General features: G+C 39.1%; 1 protein-coding gene and 1 non-coding gene across 3 annotated transcripts in view; both read left to right on the top strand.

Moving 5' to 3' along the window:
• Positions 1-27,981, top strand: part of LRRC4C (leucine rich repeat containing 4C) — a 1,431,417-nt gene that overhangs the window by 688,666 nt on the left and 714,770 nt on the right. The window lies entirely within an intron of this gene.
• TRNAC-ACA (transfer RNA cysteine (anticodon ACA)) lies at positions 16,260-16,331 on the top strand. The gene has a single exon. It is a non-coding gene; the product is annotated as a tRNA-Cys (tRNA).

Below are 27,981 nucleotides of genomic sequence, written 5' to 3'. Positions count from 1 at the left end.
TTTATCAGTTGATATTGTCCATATAGTGCTATTCTATCCTTGAGTATGACGCTAACAATAGTGACTCTATTCATGAATGTGGCTGAAAAATCTCTCTCTCTTTAGCCGCTAAGTAGTGTCCGACTTTTGTGACCCCATGGACTGTAGCCTGCCAGACTCCTCTGTCCATGGGATTCTCCATGCAAGAATACTAGAGTGGGTTGCCATTTCCTTCTCCATAATTTTATTGACATGTTAATTATAGGTGATTCTGAATGTGAATCCAATTGCCGCCATTCTGAACTCTTGCATGCAACATAACACCCACCTCTCAAATGAAAAAGAAAAGGCAAGAAAACTTCAGAAAGAGTAGTTTGTAAAGAGCCTCCTAATATCTGTTATGAATCTGTGACAGTATGGGGCATCTGGTTTAGGTTTTCACATTTGCCCTTGGGCAACTTCTACTGTGTTTGCTGCTTTTAGATCTCAATGGAAAGCTGAGAGTGAAATCCAGCAATCTGTCCACACACAGATGCAGTGACTGTAATATTCTTCCTTTTACATTTCAGCTTATCCTAGTTGTCTCTAGTGGCCTAAAGATAAGGACCTGCCATTTGCATTCCCAAAAGGAGCAGATGATAGTCAACATGTGTAAAACTTTTAAAGTCACAGCAAGCCTCAACTTTGATCACTTTGAGCTTTCCTTACTACTTTAGCAGACGCAAGCAAGTCTGTCATCTTGTCCAAGTAGGTGGTGACTCTTTTCTCTTCGTATTGGGAGTTCAAAAAGGGGTCCGCTTAGGTTTTTACTTTCACTGTTACTCATTTGGCATTAAATCATTTTGATTACCTGTGTGGAAAGCAGCTTATATTCTAATAAGGAAGATATTTAATTATTAGTTTCACTGCTGGGAAGTAAGAAATGTAGGTCATTTCTCTGTTGAAGACACATAATCAAATAGTGCTGATAGAAGTCTTGCTTTTATAACAAGATCCTTTTTCTTGATGTTTATCTGACAACCAGTTGGGCTAGAGTTAAAGAGGATGGTGCAGGTCAACCAGTGCACTTAGCTGATGGCATTCCCACTGAAGTTGGCAGAATGGTAGCAACAGGAGTCAATTTTAATGAGAGTGGCGCTCCTTGGAAAGGACCTGGGCCATACATTATCAGCTCTGGAAAGAAGAGGCAAAAAGGAAGCCAGAAAGGAAATGAAAGCATTATGGGTGACATGAGAAGACAGACTCCAGTGGAGAGCAATCAGGGCTCTTCTGGAAAAACATTCAAGCATTATAAAGACAGGAATTATTGATCCCCATAGGCAATCAGAACTGAGTCTATAAAAAAATCTGCTTAGAAAATAGGATCTTAGGGAAAGGCATGTAGTGTAACAGAGGAAAGAAGGAGTTGTGCTCTGGATTCCTAACATGGTTGGCTAACCATCCAAGTTGACCAAATTTTACCCCACATGAAATGATCAACTCTCAGATATTGAGGAAATACTTTGAGAAATTTGATGGGGTTTTAAAATTGAGATAATGTATTTTAAGATGCTTGCATGGTGAAAGTGAAGAAATGTGCTCTCTCTATATACATATGTCTCTCTGTCTCTGTCTCTCTCTCTCTCTACACACACACACACACACACACATATATATTTGTGTTGTGTAGGCTATATTAAAGATATATTACATATATTCTATATTATATACATATTATAGTATATATATATAATATATATACTATAATATGTATATATTACATATTATATTATATACATATTCTATATGTAATACAATATATTACATATGTTCTATACTACATCTTCTTTCTCTGTCTGGAATCTAGGGTCTTCCTCTATTTTTTCTGTTTCCCTTCCCACTTCATTTTCTTCTCTTTTTTCAATGCAAACATTTTTGCAGAGAACAGGTTCCACAGATGTGTTGCAAACAAATAGGTAACTGAAAGCTTCTCTTGCCCTTTGGTGCCTTGATCTTCGATTATCCTAATGTTGGCAATTACAGTATTCCATTATCTACAGAAGCTGCTTTTATGATGAGTGAAAATTAAAATGTGTGCTGGGATGTTTGCCTTCAGAGTCTCATTCTTCTTATATAATACCCTATCACCTGCATATTTTTGCAGCTTAGATTGTAGAGCAAAGGTATTTATTTTCTTTCCTCATTTGGAGGTTCTGAAACCAGCTTGTTGAAAGCACTAAGAATCTTGTAACACTTTAACATAGAGAACCAAAAGCAAAGGTTATGCTGAAGGCTAAGTTTCTTTGCTAAAGTATAGTTCACAAGATGTCATTGTGTGTTAGTTGCTCAGTTGTATCCAACTCTTTGAAACCCCATGGACTGTAGCTCACCAGGCTCTTCTGTCCATGGAGTTCTCAAGGCAAGAATACTGGAATGGGTCGCCATGCTCTCCTCCAGGGGATCCTCCCAACCCAGGGATCAAACCCAGGTCTCCCACATTATGGGCAGATTCTTTACCATCTGAGCCACCAGGGAAGCCCGTTTTATTAGTAGTAGTACTACTGCTGTTATTTATGAAGCTTTCATATTGATGTGTTCCAAAGTTTTATATAACTACATCCATTCTATAAATAAAAAGACTTTGAGTCAGAGAATTAAAGTCAGACACCTGAGTCACATAACTAATAAAGTTTATGAAACCAGGACAAAAACTTGTTATACATCATTTAAAACCCTATGCATTTGCCATTACACACTTTTGCTACAAATTGGGACTAATAACAGAAGTGTGAATCTGTCTTCCCACTACATTTGGCATTTATTGAATTTGGAAGGTTATAACATAAGCTAACAAAAGATACAAACAATTACATGCTAACTTGAACAATACTTGCAAAGCAATAGCAAGAGAAAAGATAGTAAATTAAATAAGAGAGAAAAGGTACATATAGGTTGGAATTAAACTAAGTCTCTTTAGGAATTATTGCCTTATTCTGAAAGGGCCTTAGCATTTACAACAGTTTCTATATGTTTGTTATAGAAGTGGATATATTTTATAGCAATTAGTAGTAATACTAATTAACATTCTAGCAAAGTGGATATTTTCCTCCCTAGCTTATACACACAGACGTTGTAACCCAGAGGAAATGAGCAGCCTGCCTAAAGTGGATGACCATTGATATATATTCATCCAAAATATATTTGATAGATTCCATATGATATGCACTGAAGGTACTAGGCTCTGAAGAAGCAGTTGTCAATAAGATAGTCAAGATTCCTGTCCTCAAGAAACTCACATTCCTATGAGGGAAGAGAGTTTAGAAATTATTAAACATAATAGCCCTGAAATAGAATAAGCTGAAGCTATAGTAGCATGGATATTTCAATTTTAAATAATCTTAGCTACCATGAAGGAAATGAAGTAAGGAATTATAATAGTGACCAAACTTAGAGCTCATGAAGGGAAAAGAGGATTTGGTGCTTTGGACAATGGAGTTGGGGAAGGCCTCTTTTAGAAGGTCACATTTGGAGTGAGATCATTGAGAAGAAAAGAGTTAGGCAAGAAAAATCCCTTGAGAAAACACCTTCCAGATGGGAGAAGGCCAAGCTCAAATTCCCAAAAGGAAGAATCAGAGTCCCACGCTTAAGGAACTAAAATAAATTCAAGATTTCTAAAACACAGAACAAGGTTGGAGAAGATGACAAAGGTCTGATTGCATTGAGCCTCTCAGAACATGAGAAGAGTTTTAATTTTATTCTATGTGAAACTTGAAGACACTGGAAGATTTCTCCACATAAATGGATAAGATGATGTCATATAAGTGTTTAGGAAAAAATTACTCTGGCTTATAAAGCCATGTGTAGGGATACAGGGATCATTTAGGTGACCATGGTAGCAATGCAAAGAAGCTAGGATGATGACTTGGGCCAGGGTGGTTAGAGTGGACTTGAGGAGAGTTGGGTGAATGTATTTTGGAAACATAATTAAAAGGGCATATTGATTTGATGTGGGGATAAGGGACATGTAAGGTTATGAGTAACTATGAGTAGTTGCTCTTAGTCATTTACTAAGACTAAGATAGGCGTCAGTGCCATTTACTGAGATGAAGAAGGCGAGGGGAAGCAGCAGATTGCAGAGCTGGGTAGTGAAAACTAGGGGTTCCATTTGGGATAGAATTCTTTTGAAATGCATGTTCAATATCGAATGGGAAATACTGTGTTTAATGAATAAGTCTAACCTCACAAGAGAAATCAGGGCTGGAGATAGAAATTTGGCAGTCAGTAGCATACAGATATTATTTAAAACCATGGGAGGGACTTCCCTGGTGGTTCAGTGGGTAAGAATCCACACTCCCAATGCAGGGGGGCAGGATTCCATCCCTGGTTGGGGAACTAGATCCCATATGCTGCAACTAAGACCTTGTGTACCCCAATAAATAAATGTAAAAAAATAAATAAGTAAAATAAAACCATAGGACACAGTGAGATTATCCTTCTTAAGAGAGAGTATGGATAATGAACTGATGAATACTCCTACATAGATACCCCTACATAAGAGTGCTCCCACATTCTTTGCACAAATGGACAAAGTAGAAATCAGGCATGTCCAACTCTTTCACCCCATGGACTATACAGTCCATGAAATTTTCCAGGCCAGAACACTGGAATGGGTAACCTTTCTCTTCTCCAGGGGATCTTCCTGACCTAAGAATTGAAACGGGGTCTCCTGCATTGCAGGCAGATTCTTTGCTAACTGAGCTATCAGGAAAGCCCTGCTTTCAGGGAAGGAGCTCACAAAGGAGACTGAGAGATTGCTGTTGAAACAAATGGGAAACCCAGAGTGACACAGAAGCCAAGAGAAGAAAGCACTTCCCCAAGGGGAGATTATTCACCTGTATCAATTGCTACTGAAAGATCAAGTCATGTGAGGGCATATAAGTGAAGATTGGATTACGCCACACACAGGTCTGGAAACTCATGCTGAGTCTAGACCAGGGAGTGAGAAAATGGAAGTTATGAAGAGGGGCAAACTTTATAAAGAGATTTTCTGTGAACAGATACATAAGTAAATGTAGTAGCTGAAAAGGTTGTGAACTGAAAGGGAAATTATTTAAATCTTCAATGATGAGAGTCTTATGATTCCAAACAGTTATTTTTGCATTTTAATCTCTCAAAATTTTAGGTCCTAAGAGTTTGAGAAAAGAAATAGAAGGAAAAGCATTGCCTTCCTATTTCAGGAAGAATAGGAATTTGTTGAAGAAATTTGAATACATTGACTCACAGTCACTACTTACTGAGAGTCTGCTTTGTGAGACAGGATGCCAGGATACGGGGATATGAAGATAAATGTACTTATTGATTCAAAATAGAAAGTCTATGGTCTCCTTCACTGTGCAACAGCTTTTAAGTTTAATTAGGTCCCATTGTTTAATTAGGTCCCATTGTTTATTTTTGTTTTTCTTTTCATTACTCTGGGAGGTGGGTCTAAAAGGATCTTCCTGTGATGCTATATAGAGTGAAGAAAGTCGGAAAGACAAAAACAAATATTCTATATTATTAAGTATATATGACATCTAGAAAAATGGAACAGATGAACCTATTTTCAGGGCAGGAACAGAGACCCAGGCATGTGGACATGCTGTGGGGAACAGTGTAGGATGAATTAGGAGACTGAGATTGACATATGTACACTAATATGTGCAAAATAGATAGCTAGTGGGAACCTGCTATCTATCTATCTATTGGAGAAGGCAATGGCAACCCACTCCAGTGTTCTTGCCTGGAGAATCTCAGGGATGGGGGAGCCTGGTGGGCTGCCGTCTCTGCGGTCGCACAGCATCAGACACAACTGAAGCGACTTAGCAGCAGCAGCAGCTATCTATCCAGATCACAGGAAGCTCAGCTTGATGCTCTGTGATGACCGAGGTGGGTGAGATGGAATGCAGGTGGAAGGGAGGACCAAAAGGGAGGGGATATATGTATACATACCGCTCATTCACTTTGCTTTACAGCAGAAACTAACACAATAGTATAAAGTAATTATACTCCAATTAAAAAAAAAAGATTAAATGAGCATCTACTAATGTTAAGTGCTATCCTGGGTGCATGCTCAGTCACACAGTTGTGTCCAACTATTTGAAACAACATGGGCTGTAGCCTGCCAGACTCAAATCTCCATAATATTCTCCAGGCAAGCATACTGGAGTGGGTTGTCATGTACTTCTCCAGATCTTCCTGACCCAGGGATGAAACCTACATCTCCGTGTCTCCTGCAATGGCAGGTGGGTTCTTTACCACTAAGCCACCTGGGAAGTCCCACTCTACTGAGTGTTGGAGTTTTAATAGTGGAACAAATAGTCTGAAAACATCCTTTCCTTTAAGATGCCATTAGTCTGATGGGAAGGAGGGGGTCAGTGAGTTCAGTTCAGTTGTTCAGTCACGTCCAACTGTGAGAAACCATTGACTGTAGTACGCCAGGCCTCCCTGTCCATCACCAACTCCCGGAGCTTGCTCAAACTCTTGTCCATTGAGTCAGTGATGCCATCCAACCATCTCATCCTCCATTGTCCTCTTCTCCTCCTGCCTTCAATCTTTCCCAGCATCACAGTTTTTTCCAATGAGTTAATTCTTCACATCAGGTGGCCAAAGCATTGGAGCTTCAACTTCAGCATCAGTTTTTCCAATGAATACTCAGAACTCATTTCCTTTAGGATTGACTGGTTTGATCTCCTTACTGTCTAAGGGACTCTCAAGAGTCTTCTCCAGTACCAGAGTTCAAAAGCATCAGTTGTTTGATGCTCAGATTTGTTTATGGTCCAACTCAAACATCCATACATGACTAATGATCAAGCCATAGCTTTCACTATACAGACATTTGTCAGTAAAGTAATCTCTCCTTTTTAATATACTGTCTAGGTACATCATAGCTTTTTCTCCAGGGAGCAAGTGTCTTTTAAGTTCATGGCTGCAATCACCATCTGCGGTGATTTTGCAGCGCAAGAAAATAAATCTGTCACTGTTTCCATTGTTTCTCCATCTATTTGTTATGAAGTAATGGGATCAAATGGCATGATCTTTGTTTTCTAAATGTTGAGTTTTAGCATTCAGCTTTTTCACTCCCCTTTTTCACTTTCATTAAAAGGTGCTTAAGTTCCTATTTGCTTTCTACCGTAAGAAAGCATAAAGTGTCATCTGCATATCTGAGGTTACTGATATTACTCCCAGAAATCTTGATTCCAGCTTGCGCTTCATCCAGCCCAGCCTTTCACATGATATACTCTGCATATAATTTAAATAAGCAGGGTGACAATATACAGCCTTGACGTACTCCTTTCCTAATTTGGAACGAATCTGTTTTTTCCACTTTTGATTGTAACTGTTGCTTCTTGACCTGCATACAGGTTTCTCAGGAGCCAAGTAAGGTGGTCTGGTATTCCCACCTCTTTAAGAATTTTCCACCGTTTGTTGTGATCTACACAGTCAAAGGCTTTAGTGTAGTCAATGAAGCAGACATAGATTTTTGTTTGTTTGTTTGTTTGTTTTCTGCAATTCTATTGCTTTTTCTATGATCCAACAGATGTTGGCAATTTGATGTCTGGTTCCTCTGCCTTTTATAAATACAGCTTGAACATCTGGAAGTTCTCAGTTCACATACTGTTGAAGTCTAGCTTGGAAAATTTTGAGCATTGCTTTGCTAGTATGTGAGATGAGTACAATTGTTTGGTAGTTTGAACATTCTTTGGCATTGCCTTTCTTTGGAATTGGAATGAAAACTGATCTTTTTCAGTCCTGTGGCTGCTGCTGAGTTTTTCAAATTTGCTGGCATATTGTGTACAGCACTTTCACAGCATCATCTTTTAGGATTTGAAATAGCTCCGTGGAATTCTGTCACTTCCACTAGCTTTGCTCATAGTGATGCTTCCTAAAGCCCATTTGACTTTGCACTTCAGGATGTCTGGCTCTAGGTGAGTAATCATACTATCATGATTATCTGAGTCATGGAGATCTTTTTGTATAGTTCTTCTGTGTATCCTTAGCACTTCTTCTAAATATCTTCTGCTTATGTTAGGTCCATACCATTTCTGTCCTTTATTGTGCCCATCTTTGCATGAAATGTTCCCTTGGTAGCTCCAGTTTTTTTGAAGAGATCTGTAGTCTTGCCCATTCTATTGTTTTCCTCTATTTCTTTGATTTGATCACTGAGGAAAGATTTCTTATCTCTCCTTGCCATTGTTTGGAACACTGAATTCAGATGGATATATCTTTCTTTTTCTCCATTGCCTTTTGTTTCTCTTCTTTTCTCAAATATTTGTAAGGTGTGGTCATACAACCATTTTGCCGTTTTGCATTTTTTCTTCTTGGGGATGATTTTGATGACCACCTCCTGTGCAATGTTATGAACCTCCATCCATAGTTCTTTAGGCACTCTAGCTACCAGAGCTAATCCTTTGAATCTATTTCTCACTTCCACTGTATAATTGCTAGGGATTTGATTTAGGTCATACCTGAATGGTCTGGGCTTCCCTGGTGGCTCAGAGATTAAAGTGTCTGCCTGCAAAGAGGGAGACCTGGGTTCGATCCCTGGGTCGGGAAGATTCCCCTGGAGAAGGAAATGGCAACCCACTCCAGTATTCTTGCCTGGAGAATCCCATGGACGGAGGAACCTGGTGAGCTACAGTCCATGGGGTCGCAAAGAGTCAGACACGACTGAGCGACTTCACTTTCACTTTTTCACTTTGAATGGTCTGGTGGTTTTCCCTACTTTCTTCAATTTAAGTCTGAATTTTGCAATAAGGAGATCATGATCTGAGCCACAAACAGCTCCTGGTCCTGTTTTGCTGACTGTATAAAGCTTCTCCATCTTCAGCTGCAAAGAATACAATCAATCTGATTTTGATATTGACCATCTGGTGATGTCCATGAATAGAGTCATAGTTTGTGTTGTTGGAAGAGGGTGTTTGCTATGAACAGTGCATTCTCTTGGGAAAATTCTGTTAGCATTTGCCCTGCTTCATTTTTTACTCCAAGGCCAAACTTGCCCTTTACTCCAGGTATCTCTTGATTTCATACTTTAGCATTCCAGTCCCCTATGATTAAAAGGACATCTTTTTTGGATGTTAGTTCTAGAAGGTCTTGTAGAGTTTCATAGAATTTTCAACCTCAGCTTCTTCAGCATTAGTGGCTGGGGGATAGACTTGGATTACTGTGATATTGAATGGTTTGCCTTGGAAATGTACAGAGATCATTCTGTCATGTTTGAGATTGTACCCAAGTACTGCATTTTGGATTCTTTTATTGACTATGAGGACTACTCAATTTCTTCTAAGGAATTCTTGCCTACAGTAGTAGATATAATGGTCATCAGAATTAAATTTGCCAATTCCGGTCCAGTTTAGTTCACTGATTCCTAAAATGATGATGTTCACTCTTGCCATATCCTATTTGACCATTTCCAATTTGCCTTGACTCATGGACCTAACATTCCAGGTTCCTAGGCAATATTGTTCTTTACAGCATTGGAATTTACTTCCATCACCAGTCACATCCACATCTGGGCATTGTTTTTGCTTTGGCTCAGCCTCTTTATGCTTTCTGGAGTTATTTCTCCACTCTTCTCCAGTAGCACATTGGGCACCTACCAACCTGGGGAGTTCATCTTTCAGTGTCATATCTTTTTGCCTTTTCATATTGTCATCGGGTTCTCAAAGCAAGAATACTGAAGTGGCTTGCCATTCCCTTCTCCAGGGAAGGAGAGAGACATATATTAAATAAATAAATAAATAATATATAAACTTTATTGATTAAAGTTCTATGAAGAAAATGAATCAAGGGAAGGATATAAGTGAGACAGGAAGGGGGGAAGATGTAGAAATTTTAAAAGGTATAGACAGAAAGTCATAGTTAGAAAATAACAACTGAACGCAAATATGAAGGAGAAGCAAGACTGGAGAATATAGATATCTATGTAAAAACTAGAACCAGCAGAGGAAACTGCAAATCCAAAGGCCCTCATGTAGGATCTTTCCAAATCTAGTTTACAAACTGTTTCAAGAAGGAGAGAGAGAAGCTATGTTAGATGTTTGCAGTAGGTTAACTCTGAAGCACAAAGTCATTCTTGATTTCAACAAAAGCAGTTCAGTAGAATAATGGAAGAGAAAGCCTGGTTGGAGTGAGGACAAAAAATAAGAGGAGAAAATTAATTGGAGATACAGGATAAAAAAATTCTTTTGAGGAGTATTGCTCTAAAGGGAAGCAGAGAAATGTGATAGTGGCTGGAGGGGAATGGGGTCCAGAGAGGGATTTATTTAAAGATAGAACCAAAATGGTATGTGTGCACACTGATAGAAATTATCCAGCAGAGTCGAATTGATGAGGAGGAGACGATTGCCAAAGCAATGTCCCTGAAGAAGTGAGAGGGGCTGTGACGTTATAAAGTGGAACTTTTGGCAGTAGACACAGAAGCAAATCAACCATAGCCACAGGAAAGAAAGGCAAGGTGTCCAGGCTCACATGGTCATGAGTATGTGGTAGGAGCTTGAGGAAGTTCAGGACTGATCCACTGTAATGAAAGAAGAAGCAAGTTATCAGTTGGGAAGTTGGAGGAGATTTTAGAAGTTTGATGATATAAGAGAAGGTATGAAACAGTTATTTTAAACGTGAAAGGACTAGAAATACTCTAGAATTGTTAGGAAGCATTGGGCCCCGTCAGCATTGTTGGTCATGCATTTTAAATGAGATTTTTTTCAGTTCTGTGCAGTTGAACAGGGGTTCGTAGGGGAAATAAAGTGTCTCCTTTCTTTCCTAAAATCTAAGATGAGAGAGAGAAGAAAAGACAGCGTAAACAGTAAAGTAACAATAACCCTGTGTACGAGACAGGAAAAGAGACACTGATGTATAGAACAGTCTTATGGACTCTGTGGGAGAGGGAGAGGGTGGGAAGATTTGGGAGAATGGCATTGAAACATGTAAAATATCATGTATGAAACGAGATGCCATTCCACGTTCGATGCACAATACTGGATGCTTGGGGCTGGTGCACTGGGACGACCCAGAGGGATGGTGTGGGGAGGGAGGAGGGAGGAGGGTTCAGAATGGGGAGCACGTGTATACCTGTGGTGGATTCATTTTGATATTTGGCAAAACTAATACAATTATGTAAAGTTTAAAAATAAAATAAAAATAAAAAAAAAAATTACAGACTATGTACTAAGTGCTGGGCTTCCCTGGTAGCTCAGCTGGTAAAGAATCCACCTATAATGCAGAAGACCCTAGTTTGATTCCTGGGTCAGAAAGTTCCCCTGGAAAAGGGATAGACTACCTACTCCGGTATTCCTGGGCTTTCCTTGTGGCTCAGCTGGTAAAGAATCCACTGGCAGTGTGGGAGACCTGGGTTCAATCCGTGAGATGGGAAAGTCCCCTGGAGGAGGGTATGGAAACCCACTCCAGTATTCTTGTCTGGAGAATCCCTGTGGACAGAGAAGCCTGGTGGGCTACCGTCCTTGTGGTTGCAGAGAATTGGACATGACTAAGTGGCTAAGCACGACACAGCACTAAGTGCTACAATCAAATTACTTCAGATAGAGGGACAGCTCAGAGTTGAAACAAGAACTCTGGCTGACTTGGGTGATGGAAAAGGGAAGATTATGCTTAGCAAGAAATGCTTAAAACATGAATAATAACTAGGGGTTGTGAATATATATGCCTGAAAATACTGTTTGATTCATCAGCTCATGATTTTTATCATTTTTACCAAAATCAAGGTAGGACGTGGGCTCTTCAGTAGTCTGGAAATAGTAATAATAATGCCATCTATACACATATATTAGGTTGGCCAAAAAATTAGTTGTAATAATATTATAGTGAAATATTATTGTATGATATATTATAATATGCATGGGCTTCCCAAGTGGTGCTAGTGGTAAAGAACACATGTGCCAATGCAGGAGACATAAAGAGATGTGGGTTTCATCCCTGGGTTGGGAAGATCCCTGGAGGAAGGCATGGGATTGTTTGGAGAATCCCTTAGACAGAGAAGCCTGACAGGCTTCAGTCCATAGGGTCACAGAGTTGAACACGACTGAAGCAACTTGGCACACATGTATGATATACATGATGTGCAACATAATTTATAATTCCATTACTATTATTGCTCATATTTGATCAATTATTACTTAGCACTGTCATGAAAGAAAGTAAAAGTCTCTCAGTATTGTCTGACTGTTTGAGACCCCATGGACTGCCAGAATACTGGAGTAGGTAGCCTTTCCCTTCTCCAGGGGATCTTCCCAACCCAGAGGATCACACCCAGGTCTCCCGCATTGCAGGCATATTCTTTGCCAGCTGAGCTACAAGGGAAACCCAAGAATACTGGGGTGGGTAGCCTATCCTTTCTCCAGGGGATCTTCCCAACCCAGGAATTGAATCAGAGTCTCCTGCATTGCAGACAGATCCTTCACCAACTGAGCTATTATTTTTCATTAATGACCAACTCTCATTCTCACAAATTGGCACAGAAGCTATTATGTTCTTTCCATTTTACAGATAAAATCAAGGCACAGGCTATTAAGGCACTTGTCCATGGTCATTGAACCAGTAATTAGTAGAAACAGGATTCGGACTCAGATGTATCTGATACCTGTGTTTTCCCAGATAATCAAAAGCAATGCTGCACAGCATGGTGTTAGAAACTGTTGCACCGGGCAGAATTAGCAGCAAAGACTTTCATCAGTACCTTTAATATGGTACCCAGCAATATGGTTATATTTACATTACAGCTTTCCCTTAAGGTCCTGTACAAATAGAACACCATTTTGTATCTCTTGCCTGAATCTGGTTCTCCAAAGTTGAGATTCAAAGCTTGAATCACTGTGAATGTGTGATGTTGTATCTGAAAATCAGAGATTCAAAAGAACTAATAAAATCCAGGGCAGAGACATGTAGTGCTTACTAGTTAGATTTACTGTTTACGGCTTCAGAAGATAGCTCTTCTTGCCCTTCAGGACATAGATTTTAATTGGGTCACAGGAAGGGAAGGGATGGCACAGTCTCTACAGCTTCTGTCCTATCAGAGAGAGCTTAGGATCATACAACTTATTTTTTCCTTACACAACAAGGTCAATGATGGAGTTCTCTTTCAGAGTGATTCACACCAATATTAAATTAGGGGTCAGAGAAGATGAAATAAACAAATGGTGTGCTCACTGCTTATTTGGGTCCCTCAGTCATAACAGATAGACTTAGGGTCACAGGGTTTAGGGTAATGATAAAAAGGGAGGTGAGAGCCATCCCTTATAGCCAGTCGTGAGACAAGTAAGCAGGTTGCAGTGTGAGAATGAAATCTCCCTTTGTTTTGAGATCTGTTGAGATGTTCCTCTGGCAGATTATGAAACTGACCCTTGTACTATTGACAACTTGTCGATGTACTGGAAAAACCCGTGTGGAAGCAAGGAGTAGTTATTGTGCCAAAATGAGGGAGGTGCCCAGAAAGTTAGCAGGGAGTTTGGGAAACCCCACATTCAGTTTTCTTAAAAGACCAGAGAGAAAAAATTGAGAGAAAGAATCCATCTGGGTCACTAAAGTGTGATATAAGGGAACATTTCATGCAAAGATGGGCTCAATAAAGGACAGAAATGGTACGGATTTAACAGAAGCAGATGCTATTAAGAACAGGTGGCAAGAATACACAGAACTGTACAAAAAAGATCTACATGACCCAGATAATCACGATGGTGCGATCACTCACCTAGAGCCAGACATCCTGGAATGTGAAGTCAAGTAGGCCTTAGAAAGCCATCACTGTGAACAAAGCTAGTGGAGGTGATGGAATTCCAGTTGAGCTATTTCAAATCCTGAAAGATGATGCTGTAAAAGTGCTGCAGTCAATATGCCAGCAAATTTGGAAAACTCAGCAGTGGCCACAGGACGTGGAAAAGGTCAGTTTTCATTCCAATCCTAAAGAAAGGCAATGCCAAAGAAGGCTCAAACTACCACACAATTGGACTCATCTCACGCACTAGTAGGGTAATGCTCAAAATTCTCCAAGCCAGGCTTCAGCAATATGTGAACTGTGAACTTCCTGATGTGCAAGCTGGTTTTAGAAAAGGCAGAGGAACCAGAGATCAAATTTCCAACATCTGCTGGATCATGGAAAAAGCAAGAGAGTTCCAGAAAAACATCTATTTCTGCTTTATTGACTATGCCAAAGCCTTTGACTATGTCGATCACAATAAACTGTGGATAATTCTGAAAGAGATAGGAATACCAGACCACCTGACCTGCCTCTTGAGAAAACTGTATGCAGTTCAGGAAGCAACAGTTAGAACTGGACATGGATCAACAGACTGGTTCCAAATAGGAAAAGGAGTATGTCAAGGCTGTATATTGTCACTCTGTTTCTTTAACTTATATGCAGAAACATCATGAGAAATGCTGGGCTGGAAGAAGCACAAGGTGGAATCAAGATTGCCAGGAGAAATATCAATAACCTCATATATGCAGATGACACCACCCTTATGGCAGAAAGTGAAGAGGAACTAAAAAGTCTCTTGATGAAAGTGAAAGTGGAGAGTGAAAAAGTTGGCTTAAAGCTCAACATTCAGAAAACGAAGATCATGGCATCCAGTCCCATCACTTCATGGGAAATAGATGGGGAAACATTAGCAACAGTGGCTGACTTTATTTTTCTGGGCTGCAAAATCACTGCAAATGGTGATTGCAGCCATGAAATTAAAAGACACTTACTCCTTAGAAGGAAAGTTATGACCAACCTAGATAAGATATTCAAAAACAGAGACATTACTTTACCAATAAAGGTCCGTCTAGTCAAGGCTATGGTTTTTACAGTAGTCATGTATGGATGTAGAGAGTTGGACTATGAAGAAAGCTGAGCATCGAAGAATTGATGCTTTTGAACTGTGGTGTTGGAGAAGACTCTTGAGAGTCCCTTGGACTGTAAAGAGATCCAACCATTCCATTCTAACGGAGATCAGTCTTGGGTGTTCATTGGAAGGACTGATGCTGAAGCTGAAATTCCAATACTTTGGCCACCTCATGCTAAGAGTTGACTCATTGGAAAAGACTGTGATGCTGGGAGGGATTGAGGGTAAGAGGAGAAGGGGACGACAGAGGATGAAATGGTTGGATGGCATCACCGACTCAATGGACATGAGTTTGAGTGAACTCTGGGAGTTGGTGATGGACAGGGAGGCCTGGCATGCTGCAATTCATGGGGTTGCAAAGAGTCGGACATGACTGAGTGACTGAACTGAACTGATCTTTGATGAATTCTAGGAAAAAATAAATCAGAGGTGTTTTTTTTTTTTTAATCTTAAACAAATGCACATCTCTCTCCTCTTGATTTGTTAATTTGTTAATTCAGAGTAATTGAAGGAAATTTTCAAAACAAGGCTGGTTTCACTCTGTCTCTCAGCACACATCCAATAAAAATTGCTTTTTCCCTATCTGCATAGTGCTGCTTTTGAGAAATAATGATTGATTCTAATAGCAGATAAAGTAATCAGATGCACACATTTCTGGGATTAAAATGACCTAAGTCAAAATGCACACTGATATGTGACTCATGCATAATTGTAAATTGTGATTTTGGCAAATTTATAAAAAGTGACTGCTACATTTATGATCTCACCTGCTTTTCCAGAAGCTTGTAACTACTTCATCAAAAGACAGTTTATATTTTCATTCTCCTTGAAAAGAGGCAGGGCTTAATGCCTGCTTCAGTACAGAGATTGTTATGTGATTTGAGATTAAATCCAAAAAAAAAAATGATATATCCTCTCTTTAGGCATGCGATATGGGAGGCTGCAATGAGAAGTCTAGCTTCCCTGAATCAGCCTGCTAGAGAGATCACTGATAGAGATGATAGAACTAGAGCTAGAGAGAGATACAGATGGAGATGGAGGTGGATGTAGGTGGAAGTGGTTGGAGGTGGAGATGAAGGTGAAAGTGCATGGAGGTGGATATGGAAAAAAAAAAAAAAAGAAAAGAAAGTAGAGATGGAGAGAAGCCCAGAGAATCCTAACAATTCCATGCCATCATGCTGTTTGAGTTATCCCAGATTCCAGATGTACAAGCATGTGATTTTTCAGATAATTTCAACTTGTCTTTGAGCTACCCCAACTGATACCAAGGGGAACAAAATAAGCCTTTCTTGAAAAGCAGCTTCATAAGAAAAATACATGTATTTGTTTAGACATTAATTTTTGTAGAGTCTGGTTACACTGCACTGTATAAATAAGCTTGGTAGTAAACATCTTTCTCTTTTATTAATATAAATAAGGGGAACTTCCCTGGTGGCTCAGATGGTAAAGCATCTGCCTACAATGCAGGAGACCCAGGTTTGATCCCTGGGTTGGGAAGATCCTCTGGAGAAGAAAATGGAAACCTACTCCAGTACTCTTACCTGGAGAATCCCATGGATGGAGGAGCGTGGTAGGCTACAGTCCATGGGATCACAAAGAGTTGGACACGACTGAGCAAATTCACTTTCACTAGACATCTAGAGATGATGACTATATAATACTGAAGGTGGGTAGGTAGGACTGTAGGGACTTTGTAAAGCACTCTTTCCCAGCACTTCATTTGTCACAGTTAAGGAGGAAGGACAGAGCAACAGAAAGTGTGCTGTCTCCTAGGTCCATGCTCTTTCCTTGCAAACATCATGGAATTCTATTAGCTGAAAGAGTCATTTTTAAATAAACAGATGAATCTTACTTACCATCTTATGAACCCCATGCATTTCAGGTCTCTGAGCCAGCTTAGCAGTAGTGCTACTAAACTGAAATTAAATAATGTTTGTCTGAGAATTAGAATCATGGCTACTATATCCATGTTTTGTGAGTAGTTGGTATGAGGAAGTGCAGAACAAGATTCCCTAGTCTGTGTAATAATGAGGAGCCTGGAAAGAAAACTTCACTGTGGCTTTGAGAGTGAAAATGCTGTCTTCTTTATATTTTTCTTCCTGAAACTAGTGTTCACTACACCCAGAATTCTAGTTTCATCTGTGGACTCATCTATTACTGGAATATTTACATAGGTTCAGAATTGTATACAGATCAGATCAGATCAGTCGCTTAGTCGTGTCCGACTCTTTGCAACCCCACGAACTGCAGCAGGCCAGGCCTCCCTGTCCATCACCAACTCCCAGAGTTCACTGAGCCTCACATCCATCGAGTCAGTGATGCCATCCAGCCATCTCATCCTCTGTTGTCCCCTTCTCCTCCTGCCCCCAATCCCTCCCAGCATGAGCCTTTTCCAATGAATTGTATGCAAGTAGATATTATTTCGGACATTTTTGTTATAAGAAACTGAAAGACCAAGTCACCCTGGTTTAAAAAATGAATGACTCTCATAACTGAAAACTCTAGAGGGTGATCTGCCTATAAATGAAAATTAATCCAGTAGCTCGAGTGCTGTGAGCAGACCTGATCGCCCCCTTCCTCTTTGCGTTTCTGAGCTAAAGTCTGTGGCTTTGCTTTATTTTGTGCAGACTTTTCCTCTTGCTGTCCCAAATTAGCTTCCAGAGAATCCTAAATCTGCATGATTCCTAATCAATCTTCTCTCCAAGGTATGGAACACAAGTTCTTGTTATTGCTAGATCGAGTTAGGTGATATGCATTTTATTAAACCATCTCTGAAGAGAGAGGTCAGGTGAGGTCAGTAGCTCAGTTGTGTCCAACTCTTTGCGACCCCATGAATCGCAGCACGCCAGGCCTCCCTGTCTATCACCAACTTCCAGAGTTCACTCAAACTCACGTCCATCGAATTGGTGATGCCATCCAGTCATCTCATCCTCTGTCATCCCCTTCTCCTCCTGTCCCCAATCCCTCCCAGCATCAGAGTCTTTTCCAATGAGTCAACTCTTTGCATGAGGTCGCCAAAGTGTTGGAGTTTCAGCTTTAGCATCATTCCTTCCAAAGAACACCCAGGACTGATCTCCTTTAGAATGGACTGGTTGGATCACCTTGCTGGCCAAGGGACTCTCAAGAGTCTTCTCCAACACCACAGTTCAAAAGCATCAACTCTTCGGCGCTCAGGTTTCTTCACAGTCCAACTCTCACATCCATACATGACTATTGGAAAAACCATAGCCTTGACTAGACGGACCTTGGTTGGCAAAGTAATGTCTCTGCTTTTGAATATGCTATCTAGATTGGTCATAACTTTCCTTCCAAAGAGTAAGCGTCTTTTAATTTCATAACTGCAATCACCATCTGCAATGATTTGGAGGACAGAGTAGTGGGTTCATTTAGCTCAAGCCCCAGTCTTGGATACAAAGTGCATAAAATGTTCCCAGCAGCAAAGTCTGAACTGAGGTGGGTTCTATATTTTTCATTAAATAGGAGAGTTGGATTCTGAGTAGCCAAACCTAGAAATATCTACCTACAAAAGCATTTTAAAGACAAATATATTCTAATATCTATTTTTGGTGGTGGTTTAGTTGCTAAGTGGTGTTTGACTCCTTTGCAACCCCATGGACTATATCCTGCCAGGCTCCTCTGTCCATGGGATTTCCCAGGTAAGAAAACCAGAGTAGATTGCCATTTCTTCTCCAGGAGATCTTCCCAACCTAGGGATCAAACCTGTGTTTCCTGCTTGACAGGCAAATTCTTTACTACTGAGCCACCTGGGAAACCCCTAATAGCTATTAGGAACAAACATATTAACATATCTAGAAAAACTAGCACTGTCTAGTGAGTTAACCTTGTATTTTTATGAATTACTTCAAGTATGTTTTTTGACCAGTGCGACGCAATGCTAATTATTTATGGAGGTTTTCCACTACATAACAGTTTTTGGACTTTTATAGGCTTTAGAAAAAGAAAGAGATAACTTTGAGTCATCTGGAATATTCCATGTTCTCTGCTATAAAATCTTTGGATGAAGTAAAGCAATAACTTGGGGAGGCTTGAGAATCAACTGGCTTGTGATTTATCCAACTGTGAATTAGACTAGTTCAACTAGGTAATAAAAATAATAATAATACATTCTCGGAGAACATAATACACAGTGGAAGAATAAAGGAAACCTTTCCCTCCACTTCTATGAACTTCAGAAAATGCTTATTAGACAAGTGCATTATGTGTTACTTTGAGTTGTATCATTAGACACATGAAGAACAAGGGTGGTTATGAAATGACTTCAATTAGACAGTGACATCCCAGGGAAGAGAGAAACTTAAATATCTGGGTCACTGGAAAAGTCAAATCTCTTAGAAGCATCTTTTTAAATCAGAGCTTTAGAAATATTTGTATTCTAATGATATATTTCTTATTCTACTGAATATGTTTCCATTTTAATTCCAGGTAAGGATGAGTTCAGTATGTAGACATGTTCATCAAATTTATAAGCAAATGGAACCTATGGAAAGGTTAGTATTTTAGTAAAGTTAGGCAAAAGACTGTGGGAAGGAATAGAAGGAAACACATAATAAAGTTAATTTTTGATAAATTATCTGATTTTTTTAAGTAGCAGCAGTATGTGTGTGTGTGTGTATATATATATATATATATATATATGCTAGCTTCCCTGGTGGCTTAGACAGTAAAGCGTCTGCCTGCAATGCAGGAAACCTGGATTCAATCCCTGGGTTGGGAAGATCCACTGGAGAAGGAAATGGGAACCCAGTCCAGTATTCTTGCTTGGAAAATCCCATGGAAGGAGGAGCCTGGTGGGCTACAGTCCATGGTGTCATTAAAAGTTGGACACGACTGAGCGACTTGACTTCACTTTATATATATATATATATATATATATATATATATATATATAAATATCTTCGAGGCAAATGTGATTACTTGTAAAGGATGTATTTAGAGATAAGGGAGACATTCCTTTGAATTTAGTGATGAAAGGGTTTTATGTTCAGCATCATAGAGACACGCCTGCTAAAGGCGGTGTTTTTGTCAGGGTAGATTTATTTTTGATTGAGGTGCAAGATGTCATGTTTGGACCTAGACTGTGGGTTTTTTAGCCCTGGTCCTCCCATCCTCTGACAGAACAGTGGCATGACTTTCAAAGACATTATTCTGACCTTTCTATGCCTCCATTTCCTCATGTGTAAAGTTAGGATAATAATATCCATCTTTGGAGATTATTGAAGAATTACATTTGTTATTTAGTGTAGTGTGTTTTCAGACCTGCCATATAGTAAATATCAGTACTTAACTATTAGCTTAACCAGTTCTTAACTAGTAGTTTGGCTGGTTATAGAATTTGATGTTGCAAACCATCTTCCTCTTCCTGCAAACCTTTGGAAGACAGTGATACATTTTTAACCGTATATTTTTGTGTTTTATTGAATTTCAATGTCATTATAATCCTGAATCTTTTTCACATCCATTGCCTTTTCTTTCTCAAAGTGTTTGAAGACTTTTCTCTTTTTCCTTCAGTATTTTGAAATTCACAGAGATGTTCCCTGGTGTGAGCCTTCCTTCAACCACTGTGATGGACACTGTGACTGTCTGCTATATCTCAAAATTAATTTGCTTTACTTTTGAGAAATTGAATTAAGTTATTAGTTTGATAAGTTTATTTTTCCATGTTTATTTTTTGCACTTTCTATAACTCCTATTTTTTGGATATTAACCTTCCAAAAATGATTCTTAAAATTCTCATTTTATGTCTCTCATTTTCTATATTTTTCTATTTACTATTTTGAAGTGTTTACTAAACTTATTGTATGTACAGTAAGTGCTAAAGAAACAGTAGCTTTCTTCGATTCCTTTGTCTCATTTTTCTGTTTCTGTTTCTCTTTTCCTTCCAGATGCTTTTTCTTTTTCTTCTTTTTCATGATTACCACTTTTCAAGTGATGTGTCTAATTTTAATTAAGTGCTCTGGTTTCAGTAGCCTGCCTCTGCATCTAGAACATGTACACTTTTGTTCAGCCAGGGAAATATTAAACAATTTAGAAATGAACCAGAAATTTCTTTTTAACTAGCATTCATTAAACACCCATTGTATGGACAAAGAATCTATTAAATTGGCTTTCTCTAAAGCACTGATACTGTCACAATAAACTTAAACGATAACTTTAGTCTTATGCAGTTTTGCAAATAAGGACATAAAGTTTCAGGGAGATTGCAAAATTTAATAAACGTTAAAGATAGGGTTCAAATCATGACATTATGGCTTCTGAATTCCATGCCTTAATTTCTGCACAATGCTGCTCTGACACAGACATCAATTCTCCAAATCGCTGACTGTACTATAGGGAAATCTGGCTCATCCGTGGTATCTTAGACATACAAGGCTAACAGCAGGTAGGAGGTGTGGGCAATGCACACATTTCAAGCAACTGCTGTGTACCTGTCCCATGGCAAAGGCGGTCCCCTGATGTGCAGTTGGTCTGACTTCTGAGTCATTGTGATTTCTCTGACTTTACTAGCATGGGTCTGATGATGGGATGTAGCAAGATGACTTTTCCCAGCTGGAATTCTCGCTAGGGAAGGATCAAAAAAGATGCAAGCTTGTTGTTTGACTTGGGTACAGGGATTTTTCATTATAGTAAACACAGAGGAAAATGAATGTGATGGTAAAAAAAAGGCCTGGTGGATGTACAGTCTGCATTAATCTTCCCTGTGGCTAATGATATATTTGAAATGCATTTTCCTCCATATGGGGGAGTGACATTTTAATGCAAATTCTCCATTTTGACTTCCCAGTGACTTTCTATCAAAAGAAATTATATTTATATGTGTGATTAATGCAGCCATGCTACGGATTAGAACTGTGGGGAATTTTCATTCATTTTTCTATCCATCATTCCTTTTACTCCATAACTTTTAGGCTGCATGGAATGATACTGCATATACTCAACTGTTTATTACCTCAGAAATGGTAATTTCCTATGGTTCAAAATAAAACATATTAAATTCTAATTAAAAGTAACTGTGAGAGATTAAACATTTATTGGACATAACCATAAATGATATGAACTAGAAGAATATATGTCTTTCCATATGTACAACAATTTTTTACTGAACACCTATCATGCCATGAACTCTTGAGATAAACTGTAACACAACAGATGCAATTCATACTGACTCGGAAGTTCAGATCTTTCAAAAAAATCAAAAGGTACTTAAATTATTGTCATAAGAAAGAGGTCATTGCCATAAGTTGGTATTGGAGTTCAAAGGACAATAACATGTATTTCTAAAGGAATTCAGAAGACTATGAAGAAGATGGTGGTAATGAGCTTGTCCTTGAGTACTGGATAGAATTTAGTAAGGGAGCACTTGTAAGAGGGAACTCTAAAAGCACCTTGGTGATGTTCAATTTCTATGGGACCCAGTTGAGAGTCTGGCACATAGATTGTTTCCAATTGCTCAGGGAGGCAACATATAAACAATAAATTTTAATACAAAGCAGAATATGTGAGTCAATTGTAGGTATATACACATTTGGTTTTCTTTATGCAAAACGAGTAATTCATTGTGACTGAAGAAATCAACAAGGGCTTCTCGGTCAAGACTTCATCTCACTTGCCTCAAAGAAGAGTATAATTTATAAGGGTGGACAATGGAGGAAAAGACATCTACGTTGAAGGAAATCCAGTTAGGGAGGTGTAGAAAGAAAGAATTTTGTGGCATATTTAAGAGACAAGACCTTTGTACAAGGAGCCTGGCGTTCATCCATGATCAAGGTGATTCACAAAACTTGCACTAAATGAAGGAGAAGTTTGCTAGTTGTGTGGGGCAATTTGTATTATATTGCATGGGGCATCATTGAAAATATCTGGAAGAGGCCTAATTTTTCATGAAAGAGTTAAGCTGTGAAACTAGAGGAAGGTATACTAGACAGATCATCCTTTTCTTCTCTTAAAAATATAGTGGCATTCAATATGATATGGTAGAAAGAAAAGTGAACTTGGAGTTAGAAGATATGGGCAAACTGATGCTGTTTCCAGAGCTTAACTCCCTCAAACACTGGACCCCTGATTCTGTCTACTTCCCAAGTTTGTTGTGAAGAATATATGCAAGATAGCAATAATGATCTCTCTCAGACAAATGTGACAGTCTGATTGAGAGGTGGCATTTTAAAGGAGCAAATTTAGGCAAAGATGACTGTACTAGAGTGATGCTTCTAATCACCACCCAGGTCCACAGACTATGTATAGGGATCAGTTCAGTCGCTCACTCGTGTCTGACTCTGCAACCTCAAGGACTGCAACACCCCAGGCCTCCCTGTCCATCACCAACTCAAACTCCGTGATGGTGATGCCATCCAACCATCTCATCCTCTGTCATCCCCTTCTCCTCCTGCCCTCAATCTTTCCCAGCATCAGGTCTTTTCAAATGAGTCAGCTCTTCACATCAGGTGTCCAAAGTATTGGAGTTTCAGCTTTAGCATCAGTCCTTCCAATGAACACCCAGGACTGATCAAGGCTGTATCATCTATGGACATAATTGAATCTCTCTCTCAAACCGTAATTGCTGTCATGGTTGAATGTTATCATCAAAAATTCCCCAAATATCCTCTATGTCCACTGACAGAGGATGGATAAGGGAGAGATGATACACATGTACAATGAAATATTCATGAGCCATTAAAAAGAATGAAATGATGTTATCTTCAGTAACATGGATGGACCTAGAGATTGTCACACTGAGTGAAGTAAGTCAGACAGAGAAAGAGAAGTATCGTGTGACATCCCTTATGTGCAGAATCTAAAAAGAAATGACACAAATGGATTTATTTGTAAAGCAGACACAGACTCACTGACTTAGAGAACAGATCTTTGGTTACAAGGGAAGGACAGGGGGAAAGGCTAGTTAGGGGGTTGGGATGGACATGGACACACTTCGATATTTAAAACGGACAACTAGCAAGGACTTACTGTATAGCATAGGGAACTCTGCTCAGTGTTGTATGTCAGCCTGCTTGGGAGAGTCTGGGGGAGAATGGACTACATGCATATGTATGAGTGAGTCACTCTGTGGTGCACCTGAAATGATTGCAACATTTTACATCAGCTGTGCTCCAATATAAAACTGAAAAGTTAAGAAAAGAAAGATGTGCCCTGAATTATCATGTCAGCCCTTTCTGTGGGGAAAAAAAACAAAAATCCCAAGAGGAAGAGACCACAGGCAGGGCAACAATAATCATACATACTCTCCAGAGATCTCCTTAGTTGTTTATGTGGACTTTGCCAATCGTTTCTTCTTGTTTGTACCATGTGGGGCAAGGTAAAGACACTCTTATGGTCAATGGGCAAGGAGAGATAAACAGGGCCTAGAATACATCAATGTGATTAAGTAGAAAATCACAGACCATACAAATAGCTGTGAAAAGAAGAGAAGTGAAAAGCAAAGGAGAAAAGGAAAGATATAAGCATCTGAATGCAGAGTTCCAAAGAAGAGCAAGAAGAGATAAGAAAGCCATCCTCAGCGATCAATGCAAAGAAATAGAGGAAAACAATAGAGTGGGAAAGACTAGAGATCTCTTCAAGAAAATTAGACATACCAAGGGAACATTTCATGCAAAGATGGGCTCGATAAAGGACAGAAGTGGTATGGACCTAGCAGAAACAGAAGATATTAAGAAGAGATGGCAATAATACACAGAAGAACTGTACAAAAAAGATCTTCATGACCCAGATAGTCACGATGGTGTGATCACTCACCTAGAGCCAGACATCCTGGAATGTGAAGTCAAGTGGGCCTTAGAAAGCATCACTATGAACAAAGCTAGTGGAGGTGATGGAATTCCAGTTGAGCTATTTCAAATCCTGAAAGATGATGCTGTGAAAGTGCTGCACTCAATATGCCAGCAAATTTGGAAAACTCAGCAGTGGCCACAGGACTGGAAAAGGTCAGTTTCTATTCCAATCCCAAAGAAAGGCAATGCCAAAGAATGCTCAAACTACTGCACAATTGCATTCATCTCACACGCTAGTAAAGTAATGCTCAAAATTCTCCAAGCCAGGCTTCAGCAATATGTGAACTGTGAACTTCCTGATGTTCCAGCTGGTTTTAGAAAAGGCAGAGGAACCAGAGATCAAATTGCCAACATCCACTGGATCATGGAAAAAGCAAGAGAGTTCCAGAAAAACATCTACTTCTGCTTTATTGACTATGCCAAAGCCTTTGACTGTGTGGATCACAATAAACTGTGGAAAATTCTGAAAGAGATGGGAATACCAGACCACCTGACCTGCCTCTTGAGAAACCTCTATGCAGGTCAGGAAGCAACAGTTAGAACTGGACATGGAACAGCAGACTGGTTCCAAATAGGAAAAAGAGTACATCAAGGCTATATATTGTCACCCTGCTTATTTAACTTATATGCAGAGTACATCATGAGAAATGCTGGACTGGAAGAAACACAAGCTGGAATCAAGATTGCCAGGAGAAATATCAATAACCTCAGATATGCAGATGACACCACCCTTATGGCAGAAAGTGAAGAGGAACTAAAAACTCTCTTGATGAAAGTGAAAGTGGAGAGTGAAAAAGTTGGCTTAAAGCTCAACATTCAGAAATCAAAGATCATGGCATCCAGTCCCAACACTTCATGGGAAATAGATGGGGAAATAGTGGAAACAGTGTCAGACTTTATTTTTCTGGGCTCCAAAATCACTGCAGATGGTGACTGCAGCCATGAAATTAAAAGACGCTTACTCCTTGGAAGGAAAGTTATGACCAACCTAGATAGCATATTCAAAAGCAGAGACATTATTTTGCCAACAAAGGTCCGTCTAGTCAAGGCTATGGTTTTTCCTGTGGTCATGTATGGATGTGAGAGTTGAACTGTGGAGAAAGCTGAGCATCAAATAATTGATGCTTTTGAACTGTGGTGTTGGAGAAGACTCTTGAGAGTCCCTTGGACTGCAAGGAGATCCAACCAGTCCATTCTGAAGGAGATCAGCCCTGGGATTTCTTTGGAAGGAATGATGCTAAAGCTGAAACTCCAGTACTTTGGCCACCTCATGCGAAGAGTTGACTCATTGGAAAAGACTCTGATGCTGGGAGGGATTGTGGGCAGGAGGAAAAGGGGACGACAGAGGATGAGATGGCTGGATGGCATCACTGACTCGATGGACATGAGTCTGAATGAACTCCGGGAGTTGGTGATGGACAGGGAGGCCTGGCGTGCTGCAATTCATGGGGTCGCAAAGAGTTGGACACAACTGAGCGTTTGAACTGAACTGAACTGAAGAATCTGGAGGATTTGATACTTAGTCCAATTCTCTGCACTTAGACGTTGTTCTTTGTCTTCTTCCACTCTTAACCTATTGGTTTTGGAATACTTTTTTATATCATCCTTTAAGGAAATTTACCTTAAAATTTTAATTATACTGGGCTTGTCATCATTGTATAAAGAGGAAATCTGAGACTCAGAGGGGTTAAATGTTTTGCTCAGAGACCAGAGAAGCAAATGGCTTTATTAGGATTCAAATCTAGATCAATGTGACTAGAAGAAGAGTTATCTTTTGACTTTATTGTGTGACTGCTTATGTTTAATCCACATTTGTAATAAAAAAATAATACCATGAAATACAAACCTAAACATTACAAAACTGTTTGTGATAGGAGAAAATAATTAGAAAAGAATATAATTTAAAATTCCCATTAATAGGAAACTGAGGAAATGAATTATAATAATTTTATAAATGAAATATTACACGGTCCCTAAAAATTCTGAAATGACATATGTATTGACAGGCAAAGATTATATGATTCATTGCTAACTATAACCAAAGCAGAGGAATGTGAACAATGTGATTTTATTTTACAAAGATGATATAATACTGTATTTGTTTATAAGCATTTAAATTTCTGGAAGGATATAAAAAGAAACTGGTGATAATACAAACTACTATGGATGGAGAAAGTGAGAATTTTACCTTTATTGTGTATCTGTTGTCTTATTGAATTAAATGCATTCCTGATATTACTTATATTTTTAAGGACTAAAATCAGATAATTACATGTGGAAAATAGTGTGAAGGACACTCACAGCTTCCAAATATCATGTTTGAAATCAGAAAGCTAACTTGCATTGAACAAAGCCAATAGACAATTTCTCAACAGTGTTCCCCTACAGCCAAAATTCAGGACAATTGTGTGCATATAAAAAATACATGTGCAGGCAATGTTACTTTCAGAGCGACAGCTGGATGGGGGAAACTGGTCAAAGGCTGATCCACAGCATATGGCCTCACCAGTTTCTTGATTCCCCCACACATAACATTCTTGGCAAGGTCAAGGGCAGGCAAGAAAGGATTCAGTAAACTTTTGCAGGTGATGTGCGCTAGATGTGTCCTGCAAGCCAGCATCCTGTACATGCAGACCTAGGCGCCAGCCCTTTTGTTTAAAAGACAAAGATTTTACTTTTTTTTTTAAGTAAGGAACATGAAATCCACATGGATGGCACTGATATGTTGACAATACAGATCGTCAACCCAATAGAATTTCACTGTTCAGTCTTAAGTTGTAATTTTTGGAAAAAGATGTTGTAATTAGTACTAGTATTTCTAAGTCTAAGCTTTGCCCTTCCACACTTTAAGGAGTGTAGCTAAATAGCAAGGATAATGTTCTAATTTGTTATTTGTCATTTAGATGGAGTGTAGTGTTGTATAATACTTTGTCTTCAGCCAGCAAATACTGAGTCTCTGTTCCCCCAGGAAGCTTATCATCATCTAAACACATTTGTCTTTTTGATCAAGCTAAATGGTAATCCAGCTCCGAAATTTTATTTACAGATAAGGTTAATATTAGCTAAAGGATCAAGAGAAAGTCTTGATGTCCTAGAAAATACAGAATAGTCTCTTAGAGTAGTATAAGATAATTTTTCATCCTTTTTATTCCCTCTTTACTCATCTCTTATAGGTGGTTCCTGGAAAATTGGAAATAGAGTTTCCTTCTGCATCAAGTTTATCATTTTAGTCTTTGTAATAAGATATCCTCTTTTCATTCTTTTCTAACCTACTAGCTACGGATAATCTTTAAGACTGAGATGTGCTGTATGTGTCTCTTTTCTTTGATGATTTAAGTTATGGCCCC

This window comes from Bos javanicus, chromosome 15 (assembly GCF_032452875.1).
Source record: "Bos javanicus breed banteng chromosome 15, ARS-OSU_banteng_1.0, whole genome shotgun sequence".
NCBI lineage: Eukaryota > Metazoa > Chordata > Mammalia > Artiodactyla > Bovidae > Bos > Bos javanicus.
This window is presented reverse-complemented; position numbering and strand designations above follow the sequence as displayed.